General features: G+C 32.4%; 2 protein-coding genes across 3 annotated transcripts in view; one reads left to right on the forward strand and one right to left on the reverse strand.

Moving 5' to 3' along the window:
- The window catches only part of LOC126829528 (ankyrin repeat and LEM domain-containing protein 2), a 48,698-nt gene that overhangs the window by 23,214 nt on the left and 11,085 nt on the right, over positions 1-14,399 (reverse strand). The gene's annotated exons all lie outside the window — the stretch shown is intronic.
- LOC126829529 (phosphatidylinositol 3,4,5-trisphosphate 3-phosphatase TPTE2) overlaps positions 1-14,399 on the forward strand; it is a 60,750-nt gene that overhangs the window by 11,992 nt on the left and 34,359 nt on the right. For both annotated transcript variants that reach the window (XM_056102776.1, XM_056102777.1), the window contains exons 2-3: positions 10,418-10,519; positions 13,655-13,747. The gene's annotated coding sequence lies outside the window, so the exon portion shown is untranslated. The remainder of the gene's footprint in view (positions 1-10,417; positions 10,520-13,654; positions 13,748-14,399) is intronic.

The following is a 14,399-nucleotide window of genomic DNA, read 5'->3' on the forward strand; positions in this document are numbered from 1 at the left end:
GGTCTGCCATTTATGGATTTAATTATTAAATGGACAACTGTTTAAATCCACCCTATATCCAAGCCACCCAAGAGTCTACAGAGTTCATTTTGAGCTTGACATGTAAATAAAGGTCTAATTAATAACTTCTTTAACATCTGAAGTCTAAAGAAAGACATGCAATAGGCAGATTTAGTTCTTAACTAATGTATCTTTAATGGGTATGTAACAATACATCTATTTGACTGACTGATTCAATGCCACTAATTAATTTAGTTAAAATAGAATTTCTTATTTATACTACTAACAGCATGATCCATAAAGAAACATATTTAATAGACAGATACATGTATCATGTTACTAATTAAATTGGCAATATGTGTATCTCTTACTTTTTATACTACCAACTTCATGATCTGATGAAACATATTCTATTAATATATGGCATATGGGACCTCGTTTTCTTTTTTTGCCTCATCCGAATAACATGACAATATTCCTGCCATGCCTAATATCATGATCAGATGAAAAGAAATGGAATGGGGTTTAACGTCATACTTTTCTGCATCATCTGGGCTAATGAAAATGGTGATCAGAAGAAATATTTTATCAATTGTTTAATATATTTAAGAAATAAAATTTTTAAGTTTACTCTTAAGATTGGAGAAAGGATATAACCCCACAGTACATACAGAGAAAATACAGTACAATAAATAGATAACTTAAATCTTCTACAGATTTCCATTAATAAAACCATTTTAGCCTCAGTAATTATTTATAGCTTCAATAAAGATAACAGACTTAATGACACTTCAGGGTGCTTGTAGAGAAAGCAAATATAGATGAATGGGCTTTAAAAAACACAACACTCATGGTCATGTCTACCTCGGGGTTGATCTGATGTGTTATTCTATTAGAAACGGGACATGATTTATATGATTAATGTTTTGTTTTTATTAGACATACTAAAAAGAAAAGTCTGATTGTTCATTACAGAAGACAAGCTGTTTGGCCTAGTAGCTACCATCAATATACTGTCCAAAGACTGTTTTCGTATTGTTGTTCATTTAGAACTGTCCATAATAATCTTTCATTGTGATTACACGAACATCTAAACTTACAAGATGTTAGTACCATAATTACCATAATCTGAATTATCAATGCAAGTCGGCCGTCATGTCATGTCCACTTAAGTAATCACTGCCAATATTGTATTACTCTCCATTTAATACACATCAATTTAGGGAGCATGTTTATAGCCTACTCTCAACTGTGAAAGTGTCAAGTAACTTACACATCACTATTCTGTTATTACAAGTTACTGACAGTCAACTTAAATCACTTTGCTCTAGAGTTTTTATCATGATGTAAATGTCAAACTTAAGATCTTATAAGTTTTTAAATTGTGAAGGAATGACATGGAAGCCAGCAATGCAGTGTCATGTAACACTTCTCCTGATAATGGCTGATGTCTTATCTCACACTTCCTATTGCTACAGAAATTTTGTAACCACCATACATCTATATCTCTTGAGTACGGTCATCACAAATGCAATAAAGTAACATGATGTAACTTATACTTTGGAACAGAAACGGTGCATTGCAAACTCCAAATGGAATCAATAACTTTTATTTTTTATTAAAACAGAATTTATGGAAATACAGCTGCTGTTTTGTTACAAAAAGTGGATGCCCCATTGTCGTTATACAGTGATTTTCTCACAAAATCCATCGATTCAATTTTAAATCTTCATAAATGATGGTTGTGACAATAAACTGTGAGAGTCAAACAAATTCTGTCAGTAGTAAAGTAAAAAATGTAAATATTTTGACTTTATCATGAAGAAATAACTTCAAATTAAGCTTTATCCTTTGAGCAGCAAGTTGCAAAGAGAATCCCAAAGAAAAAGTCAACAGAAAAACTAGTGACTAACAATATAACTGTACCCATACAAAAAATTGTGCCGGCATATAAAAATCATTTCATTTTGATTTCTTCAAGTCTGCAAAGAAATTGAAGTATCAAAGGGATGATAGATACATGTATTTCACAATATCAATTATCTGAAAGACAGATACAGATTGAAATTTTTCAACTTCTAGCAAACTGAGGCTTCAATTATTGATTTGTTTTTATTCATTTCTCCAGTTTCTTAATGGCTAATGAAACCTTATAACTTGCTGATGATTGACAATTGTCATATGACTGGCAAATAGTAATATAAATTGTTAATGGTATATTGGATCATACTTGTTAATAAAATGTGAGAAATATTCCCAGAGAAGTAAACAGGAAATGAAATGAAGACAGGTATACGCCATACAGTGTGCTACAAGGGAAATTTTTCTCAGACTTTTCCCGGACAGCGATACTACAACCTACACTTACCGGTATTTCAAATTACAATTGTCAAGGGTTCTTTTACGTGAACACCAATGTGTACACAGGAACTCTATTTCTTGCCCCATCCAAATGACTACACACTGACCCTTGCCAGGCCCTATATCCAACAAAGTAAACAGAATGATAAATTTAAATCTACTATATACTCATGTAAAAGAAGCCTGTAATCAACAAACATGTTAGATATCAGTTCAAAATTTTTCAATGTAAATGCAATGAAAGCTTTAACCATTTTGTTAGGCACTTACATCTGAGCAACTGAAACAAACAATGAAGTGTATATAACTGGTAGTTAGTATTCCAATTTATCCCGAGAGAGAAAAGGATACTTCGATTAACTCCTTAGAGAGATGTGCTTAAGGGTCAATTACCTTATGAGTCGATGACAGGACTTATGGTAAATCTAAATAAATGGGATGGTGTTTAATGTCTCATCGGTACAATACACTGGTTATTTTGAGACTAACATACACTGTAACCCAGGTATCGTTTAATTTTGTGTATCTAGTACTAATTTCTTTCACATACGTTTAATATTAAATCTTTGTTCAAAAATTTGTAAAAACTGTTTAAAATCACCATAAATCGGTCAATTTGTACTTCTGTCCAGTTTAAAGCTGACCATTCAATTTTGATAATGAGTGTCCAATATACAAGTGTTTAATTTCTCAATCATTGTTAAAAAATAAACAACCCAATTGATTAATGATGTATAATGATTAATTTTTGAACAGTGATCAGGAAATTAAATACTTGTAAATTGGACACTAATTATCAAAATTTATCAGTCAGCTTTAAACTGGACGCATGTACAAATTATATGATTTTTGGTGATTTTAAACAATTTTTACGAATTTTTAAACAAAGATTTGATATTAAACGAATGTGAAAGAAATTAGTGCTAGATACACAAGATTAAACGATACCTGGGTTACAGTGATATACTTAAACTTGTTTCTATGATCATATACATCCGACTGGCCATACACCATGCTATGAAGCTAATATTTGCCTGGACAGAAGCCTATTCTTATTTTGAATTCAAACTGTCAAGGGTTGTTTTATGTCCATACCAATGTGTACACAGTCCACCTCTATTTTTAATCCCACCCGAGAGAGTAGACCATGGGTTAGACCACTCAGAACCCCAGTATACTGAAGCAAGCCAATTACAGTATTATGAATTCAAACTGTTAAACGTTCTTTTACGTGTATATCAAAGTGTACACAGGACCTCGTTTTTTAGTCCCATGTGTTGGACCACTCAGACAGTGTACACCAGTATACTCGAACGAAGAAAGCCAATTGTTAATCTAGTAATAATTATGGTTACTGTATCAACAGCTTGTGTGTACTAGTTCTACCATCTATCTACTTGTCCTCCACACTCTTGCTAGTAGATTATTGATTGCGCACCCTCAGAGTGTTACAACTCATACTCGAACAATTCCCTTAATCAAATTAAGTAATAACAATCTAGAATCTACAGGAGACTATTATAATATAGATTGATCATTTTCTAATATAATATCATACTAAAAGATCTAGGATAATACCCAACTGCGACTTACTCTTTAATCGAACTGATACGTGCACTACAAGGGTACAAATTACTCAGTTTTTCTTCCCTTTGGAATGACTAGACAGGCACTCTGTCCTGCACTACTAACAAGGGAAAATCATGCTGGAAAATCCTGAGGAACTTTATCAGCCAACATCAAGATCTCCAGTCTTCTCACTGAGCCACGATCGCTCCTGATCTAGATAAATACAAGGGGCCTTATCAACAAAATTTTTAATTAAATTATTTTATGAATTCAAATTTGTACTATCGATTTAAATCTCTGCCAATGGAAAGGTGGTATCTTTTATCTCTAATTTATTTTAGTCTTTCAGGATAAGGCAACTGGTATAGATCTGTTAATATCTAATCCATCACATAATTGCTCTAGATCAATACAAGATATGGATAATATTAATCTGTTATTTCCTAATATAATACATATAATACATGTATCACATAAGTGTTCTAAATTAATAAAAGGTATGGATGTTAAAACCCTGGTTATATATTAATCTCAATCATTTTAACTTTAAATTATCTAAATTAAAAACATCAATCAAGACTATATTTTTCAATACAAAACATATTATCTTTTAATAATTACATTAATCACTATTACTTAACACTTAATTTTGGACCACTAAGATATTTATTAAGAACCTTGGTGAGATTCTTGCAGGTCCAGGGATCAGTAGTTTCAGACAGTTTCGTATATGAGCTACAATTTATTTGTTTTAGTGAACTGAGTAGTCAATTATATTTACATGTGCCACCAAGTGCTGTAGGGTTAGTTGTGAAATATTACATTTACATTGTATCAATTGGGGTATATTTATTGTTTTTATGTACAAAAGGTATTCAAACCTTAATGAAATCACATAATACAATTCAACCCGAATTCATAACCCAATTTCACTTATTGACTTCATTCCGTTTTGAAAATTTTGAAGAATCTCATAACACATACGAGAAATAATTCACATCTGTTTAAAAAAGATCTACAAGTCAAATTCTTCCCCCTTTTCTGATTTTTACCCAATTTTTGGAGAATTAAAGAAACGGAATCAGATTTCAGATTTGGGTGTAGAAATCAATGCTTATGGAATTCCAAATTTGGTCCCCTTGAAATTAACAAACATATGTAACATATATTTGATATGTACATGTATGTGTGTGTGTGTGGGATGAGGGGACATTAAAATATATTTAAAATTGATACTTGCCAAACAAACACCAAATTAAAAGAATTTGATGTCAATGATATTTATTAGGACATGCATCAAAAGGCCAAGTTTAATACCTGTTTTTGTGACACACCGTATCTATACACATAATCTAAGACACAATAAATGTTAAAGTTTATTTCCAAATACTAGCCTGAAGGTTTTTTTGTGAGTCAGATTACAGCAGGTGGTTTTTAAGTAAATATTATTAGCAGATTATAATTATACTTGTGTGGCAGCTCGTTTTACTCATCCAGCTGACAGGGATGTAATCAAAGACATAATGACTCCCTGCTTCTCTAGAACACTGTCTACTCTTACCCTCAACTTCATAACAAGAGAGTAATTTTAACACTGGAGAAGCTGTATTTTATTAGGTCCACTTTAAAGATGCATTATTTAAGAGCTAAATCTGCTTATTTTGGCTTCAAATGCTTTATAAACTATCATTTATGAAAGATATTTATTGACACGACAAGCCTATATCCAACTCTCTAGACGATCATCAGATAGCTGAGATTTAAATGGATTGAAACACAATGGTGAATTGAGACTTAGTCCAGATTGTCATGTACTGTTGCTATAAAAATTAACAATCAAAACTTCAAACACTAATAAATATGCTCAGAATAACATAATTTGAATGAAATTTTCATTATATTCATTTTTCATTATCTATTTCTAAATATTATAGCAAGTTACATCTGGGAAAGGTTCATTTTTGGTATCCTTCTTCATTTAGCTTTCTTTAACTCTGTGCATCTTATCAAGCCCTTCACGTCATACCCTACATATTTTGTCATTAATTTCAATTGGCTACTTTCCCTGGGGATCTCTCAGATTCCTCGATAGAAAACATCTACGAGAATACCAAGTCCCGTGCTTTCCAGCTAAAATATATACTTGTGACGATCGAGTTGCAGTTCAAGGTTCGTTTAATGTCAAAGTTTTGATTTGAGTGTGTTTGTGTCACGACCTCTGATTGGACAACACTATTGTTCATGCATCTGTGGTAAAGGGGGTAAAACGTTCCTATAAGTTTGGGGTTGTCAAACCAACCTAGCAACAGCTAGATATTGTGACGTTCGAGTTGCAGTTCAAGGTTCGTTTAATGTCAAAGTTTTGATTTGAGTGTGTTTGTGTCACGACCTCTGATTGGACAACACTATTGTTCATGCATCTGTGGTAAAGGGGGTAAAACGTTCCTATAAGTTTGGGGTTGTCAAACCAACCTAGCAACAGCTAGATATTGTAAAACTTTAGGTCGCTGCTTCAGGAACATTGCAACATCTAAACATCTATCAGTCTTAATGTAAAGACTTGAGACAATCATCGGTTATATTTTGACGTAAAACATTTCATTCTTTAGATTAGACTATCTTATCTTTGTCTGAAACCATAAATTGTTTCCCAGGATAGTATATTCATACATGTAATATTCATACATTTTAATGATAACCACTAAAGGACTTATTTAGATCTATTTCCAATGATCATTTGTCAAAATTTGTTTGATTCTTTCAAATAAATGATAACCTGGTACGTGATCTTCATGAATAATTCCTACCCATACTGGCGTTGGAAATGAAATGAAGATAAACTTTCTGCTCCTTTCGGGTTTATGTAGACATACACCATACAGAGTGCTACATGTATGATGGAAATTTTGCCCAGGCTGCAGCACTAGCTACAGCCTTCTCTTATTTTGAATTCCAACTGTCAAGGCCTCTTTTACATGTATATGCAGGTCAATATGTACACAACCCTTGATTTTCCATGCCACCCAAATGACTATATACACTCTCTCTTTTACAGCAGGAGTTTCCAACTTGTTACTTCCAATTTACCCTGGCAACTTTTATAAAGTGCATTGTTATCCCAACTATGTTTTGTTCAGTTCACTTAAATTCTACCATAATAACTATCCAACCGACAAAAGGGAAATCTCAAAATACTGGGTTTTTTTTAACATTGATTATTTCTAGTTTAAAGGAGCTAAATCTCTATTCTTTGGCAACTAGAAATGGACACAAATGGGTCGCAACCCATATAATAATGTAATATGAATGTATATAAACTGATTCAGCCTAGGGGTAGCCCTTGTAGCTGCTAACCCCAAACAAACAAACAACAGTCACAAATACATAACATAAAAAAGTTATTGCCTTTACTTTCTTCTCAACTTCAGAATTGATTTTCTAATTATTGAACAACATATGTACAAATCTAGAACAGTAAATCAAGCTCCTTGGTATACCAAATTAACCGAAGGCTGAGATGCCATGTTTTAAACAATACAAAATACACAACATTAATTGAATAATCAACAGGTCTCGGATGTTGATGAGAATAATTTGTCTGTAATCTTCACAATGGTACACATTTATTACAAGAAATAAGACAGTCTGTGATTATATCCTGATCAATATAAATCACTGAGATATTCGAAGGTCTACCTTAATAGTAAAATCTAAGAACATGAAGGACAATTAATATGATTGATGATGGTATGAATATATCTGAGCTGTAGGAAATGTTGTCATATTATAATAACATTAATCCATGATATACATGTATCCCTAAATCTATTTTTCAATACAGTAGCTGACTAATGATACCAGCAATTCTAGAATAAATATAACTAGCAGCCATGACCAGGCACTCTACGGGTTGAAAATACAATAACTCTATAACGGGAACTTGTTTTAGACAATACAAAATAATCAACATTAATTGAATGATTGACAGGTCTCGGATGTTGATGAAAATAATTTGTAATCGTCACAACGGTATACATTTATTACAAGAAATAAGACAGTCTGTGATTATACGGTGAATAACTACACACCCTGGATTCCATGCTAATATCCAGGAATTACTATTAATAACTATTATATAACATCTCTCTATTCAGTGAATAACTACAGTGAAACATCCTGTATCCCCCCCCCCCCCACTGGTATCCAGGGTTTAAGGTTAATAACTATAATATAACACCACTCCATGTATTCCACACTGATATCCAGGAATTACAGTAAAGTTATATTAACCCTGTCCTTAATCACTGTGTTAATAACAAGCACAAATCTAATAGGGGAAAATACAAAAAAATTCTGATTGATCTTCTCAGTCCACGCCAGGATTCGAACATGGATTAAAATTCTAGTAAAGTGACCAGTGTCCATTTTACCTGGTTTGTTACCAACAGGGAAATAATATTTATATTATTTTATTTCTGAACATTATTTTTATAGACTTCAAATACATGCTGGCTTTCTGATTCTACCAAAAACAAAAACATTTGCTTCATCTGTACATTTGAACTGATTACAAGTCTAACAGTTGTTATTTATTCTTAGAGATACAACTAGCAATATCGTTAACATATGTGTATATTTCCAAAAGTCTACAGATTCGAGTACCGGTAATGACACCTAGTAGACTTCATATATCATTAACTGTCAAATATTTCGATTTTGAAACGCATTACATATAAAACAAGTGGTTGCCATGCAAGATAAGCCAACATTTTGCAAGAGATGGACAGAAAACAAGCTTTAAAAAAAAGTAAAATCAGGGGACATAATCACGGAAATAATCCAATATGCACGAATATCAAAATGAATCAAAATCGTTGGGATATAAACATATTTTTTAAGTTTCATCAAAATCAGATAAAAATTCTGATCTCTATGAGGATCCACAACCTTGGTATTACCATTTAGTAGCATCTGATTTTCACGAAATTCGAACTCAACCATCATTAGGTTGTAACACTGATACTTTTAAACGTTTTTTTTTAAAAATCAAATAAAAATTGTGACCTCTTGAGGGTCCACAAGCTAAAATCTGTATTTTTTGTACAATCAGGGGCCATAATTCAGGAAAATACTGTCTGATATGTGTGAATATTGAAAGGAGCGAGATCTTTGGGATATAAACACATATTTTAAGTTTCATTAAAATCAGACAAAAATTGTGACCTCTGGTGGGTTCACAACCTTGGTATTATATACTGTTACACTATTTGTCCAGCAATTTCGGTCCGATTTTCACGAAATTCGAACCTCATCATCATTATGGTGTAACATGAAAATGTAGGCATATAAAAACATTCTGAATGTTGACACCTTCAAATGTCAAATCATATAAAACAACAGAGCATTACTAAATGGTTTCATCATGGAGTGTCGAAAGAAATAAAAAGTATTTGTGAAGTGAAAACAATGAATAAATTAATGTTAAGTATTTGAAGTATGTCTAGTCACCAGATTACCTCAGATAAATGTTAATATAGTTGAAGGGTTCTCTTATTAGAATCAACGAGAACGGCAATATTGACCACAACAGATAAGGAGTAAATATAGAATTGAGTTTATGCCGTTAAGCATCAGTCAAAACCAGTCAATTCAATTCCTCTGACAATCTCAAAGGACAGAGTTTTATCTCCTTTATAGATCAGGATATGAGTCAGGGGGAAATTGGTTGGATGAAGAAATTGATGGCACAGCATGTATTTAATGTTCTTAGTTTAAATGAAGCATTTAAAGCTTTTTAGTTGATTTGATAGTTCTCTGATCGCTTACAAGTCTTTGCTTTGTCTAACTGTTTGTGTAGTATATGTAATTCTCTACAGTTATTACTTGCAATGTCTCTGTTTTGTCTTACTGTTTGTGGCGTGCAATTCTCTACTGTTGTTATTTTTAATGCCTTTGTTTTGTCTCACTGTTTGTGGTGTGCAATTCTCTACTGTTGTTGTTTTTAATGCCTTTGGTTTGTCTCACTGTTTGTGGAGTGCAATTCTCTACTGTTGTTATTTTTTTAATGTCTTTGTTTTGTCTTACTGTTTGTGGCGTGCAATTCTCTACTGTTGTTATTTTTAATGTCTTTGTTTTGTCTTACTGTTTGTGGAGTGCAATTCTCCACAGTTATTTACTTGTAATATCTAGGGTTTTCTCCAGATCATATGTTAGTCCTGAATTGACCTAGTTTGTGTTGAGTGGACAATAAACACCATCTCTCTCTCTATATATATATAAATGGAAATTCTAACAGAATAAACCTATTATATTACTTTTTTTGTAAATACAGAATAATCTAATAATTGTTTCATATTCAATTTAGAATTGGTTCCTGTATTATTTCAATTTAAACAGATCAATAAACTACATCTATATTTCATAAAAACTTAACTCTACTGGCCTTGTTGCACTTACAACCGATATAAGCCTATTATTATATTTTCAGGGTTCGGGAAATGGAAGTAGAATTATGTTTTAGATTACAAATTGCAGAGAAGATCTGTTTGTGAAATGGAATAAGACACCAAAATTATGACTTTTAAACCAAGTAGGCCTAATTTACATACCCAGCAAGTCATTTCATTTATTATTTAAACAATATCTAAATAAAAGAGTGAGTATTGGGGTTTAACCTGAAGGCGTTTGTAACCTGGAAAATAACATTAATTTGAGGATGAATATAAGCAAAATTATCAAATTAAAGTTTTGAGTCGAAAAGGTGTATTTTTTAAAACTTTCAACACAGAGAATGTGAGATCAAATTTTGTGACCAGGACATTATATAATTGACTGTCCTTCATATATCGAAAGATTTCATTGGCTGTGGAGGTGATACTGTTAGACAACCGAATGTAGAATATTCACTAACAAAATAGTAGACTCATTTGTCAGGCAACATCACTATTCATGAGTATGCTTAGTGAATACTATGACCGATTGACAAAATGTAGGGTTAATGTACATTATTCTTTATCTTAGGCCTATAATCCTTTCCTCCCATCCCCCCCCCACCCTACCAAAAGAAAACAGTTTACAAAAATAAAATCCACATTGTGTCAGAAACAGTCATACACAGCTGCATCTGATGGAAAGCTCAAATTCATACATGTAATCATCTATTTATGACTCTGACCCATGGTATATTTCATTGTTTCATAAAAAATGTGTTTTTCGTTTGCTGCTTAATCTATAGATGAAATACAAGTGTAACATTTAGAGTAGCCTTAAACCTTTTCTTACTAAAAAGATAAGTCTATGTCTATCACAGATACCGATAACTGCAACAGCCAAAGTATATCTTTATATAGGAAATAAATGTCAAAAATATGTTTGTTCAGATCTTTGTGCACAATCAATACCATGAAATACATGTATGCCAATTAGTCTGGAACCCTTTTAAACTGAGGTCTATAACATTGTCTGTTTTAACTTCTTACACGGGTTTGCACAAGCAACACTAAAGCTAAAACAAATTTTCAAATGGATGGGGAAATTCCATCATTTTCATTTTATGAAATAGCCATGGTTTTATTTACCAAACATGTATTTAATAATGGAGCTAAATCTCCAATTCGATATCGTCCATAATATTTGCAATTAAAAACACGAAATGGAATTCAATATTGGTCCATTTCAATCCATATTGATGCTATTATCTTGCTGTGAAGATGTAGTATCCTAATAGCCAATATTTAAGACACAATGAACATTTTAAAATCAGTACACGAGTCGTGTACCCTATTGTTTCAGATGCCATTTGTTATGAACAAACACAAACATATCCTAAAGACATGGAAGGAGTAATTAGTAATGGCCGATTCACAAACGACAAAATAATAATTAAAAAAACATGTAAGATGGACTTGGTAGACGTAAAAGACTTGACATTCAATTTGGACTATTCGTGTATTTCACTGAACATAATTGATTAGAAATTACAATACATGTACATGTACCTCTTTTTTTAAAAAATGAATATAAATCACTTTATAAACATTCATATTTCAGTAATGTACTGTTAAACCCATTTACGTCCATTTTAAGGTTCAAAAGAATAGAGCTACATGTATCATACACCCTTTAAAGTATCAATAAAAACAGGGGAAAAAATCTGTACCGGTCATAATGAAAAGCAATTGATTATTAAATTGTACTGGACAAAGCCTGAATTTATGTCTGTGATAGGTGACTCATTTAATTCCAGGCTTGGAATTAGTTGAGAGAAAAAAATTGTGATTGATGAAATACAAAGGAAACAAAGTTTATCAGCCCTAGGTTGTTAGAAAAAAAAAATTAATATACATATTATCCTATAATCACCTTTTATAATAAAGCAATGAATTCAGCTGGCCAACAAAAAATATATTCAATCATAAAATGTCGCTAGGAAACATGAATAATTCATTTACAACCGGTTATTAAATATAAATCAATAAAATATTCAAAAATACAAACCAACCAATCAGTTTATCGAATTGCCCAAACTTTATTTACATAATTTTATTGTAAATCAAAAATATACTGTAACATCAAGGGGGATTGGGTGGCTGAATGGTTTAACATGTGCTATAGATCATGAGGTCTGTCATTGAGTGGCATGGTTTCAATTCCCTGCTTGTAAATGTACATGACATAACAAGGATACATGTATTCTGTTGCCCTTCACAACCCCCACCCCAATTCTAACTTTTACTATGACCCTTTCACACAGCCAACCCTGCAATCTGATTAGAACACAGATCCTATTTCGTTTCGTTTTTTATAGTTCAAAATTTCGTTTTACCTGTCTTCACTACACTAGGATCTGGAAGAGTTGTTATATAACTCACGTTCTGGTTGATGTGAGGGATTAGCCAATCAAATAGTCTGTTACATGTACATTAATTTCTTGGTATGCAGGATCTGGAAGATTTGTTATATAACCCGCGTTCTGGTTGATGTAAGGGATTAGCCAATCAAACAGTCCATTACATTGAGTTCTTGGCGTGCAGTGCATGTAACTGTGGGTAGATATTCACAGCAATGACAGAGCAAAAGTTGTATTTCCAAATACCGTGAAACATCAAAGCTGATTGGTTAATCAAATGTCTGACATCATAGGGTCAAAAGCCACTTGTATGACCCCTGACACAACTTTCCACTACAACTGGTCAGATCTTCATGTAGTGGAGGCCATCGAAATAAAAAAATTTCCATACATTATATACATGTATGGGTCTATTATAGGTCTTGCCCATCATCAGATTGTTATAACAGTGTTTACAGCCAAATTGTGAATTTGTTTTATGATCACTATTATAATATTTAATGACCATCATATGAATTGGGTTATAATTTCAGATCTTTAATTTACATGTACCATAGTATATATCCATCATAACCCTTTTGGTACAGAAAATACTGAATACCCTAGTTCCTACAAACAGATTAGAGAAAAGTGAATATTATAAAAATGACCCGATACTACAAGGCCTCAGACTGTCTCAAAACTAGCACACAGTTCTTAAACTGTTTAAATGGGTGTGGTCACCAACTATATTCATGTGGCTTCAGAAACTAGGCAAAGCTGTTATTTTGGGTGGTTTGTTATTACAGGGTCAAAACAGAATAGATCCAATGTTCTTTCATCTAATTGATCCATTGTATATATGTAATTTATGATTTTTTTTTATATATTCTCCAGTTAAAACAGATTCAGTAGTAATGGTCACACATGTAGCAGTAATTAAAATATAAAATATGGAAATAAAATGGCTTGGAAACAAAACAAGTAAATGTAGGTATATATATTATATACAAATACACTCCCATTTTTTATCTGAATAAAATCCAGCCATTAAAGAAACACTGTCACTTTCACCTAGAAATAAGAAGACTTAGTTATCCCATGCCTTTATTAGTTGTCTTTTTATCATTGCCTATTGACAAACTCGATTTCTTGTTACATGATGAATGCAATCTTTGATTTATTGTGATGGTTATAATATTACCAGTATTGGATCTACAATGTAGGGGGAAGGTGGCGGCCAAAAGTTCCATTGGATGAATGAGGTATTCTTGTGTTAATCGCCCAGAATATAGCTCGGAATGCACAAATCAAATCTATAATCTATTTTTCAAAATGTTCTGCGTTGCACTGGACCCGATGTTTTTTTTCTTAATTCAGCAATTCCCCCACCCCTCCATGACCTGTCCCAGCCCCCCCCCCCCACACACACACGGTTAATAATAATAGTATCTATATATATATCTACATAGTTAAAATATAGGTGGAATACCACCTGTCAAAGTTGGCTTTAGTGCATGTCATTGAAATAATACATGTAATATCTTTCTATTAAATGTCAGATTTTGTGTTAGAATATAGATACACATGTAGCTGGAGCATCCTCTTTGAGGATTGTTAGAATATAGACAGAGGTAGAGCA

The sequence above is a fragment of the Patella vulgata genome, chromosome 8, assembly GCF_932274485.2.
Source record: "Patella vulgata chromosome 8, xgPatVulg1.2, whole genome shotgun sequence".
NCBI lineage: Eukaryota > Metazoa > Mollusca > Gastropoda > Patellidae > Patella > Patella vulgata.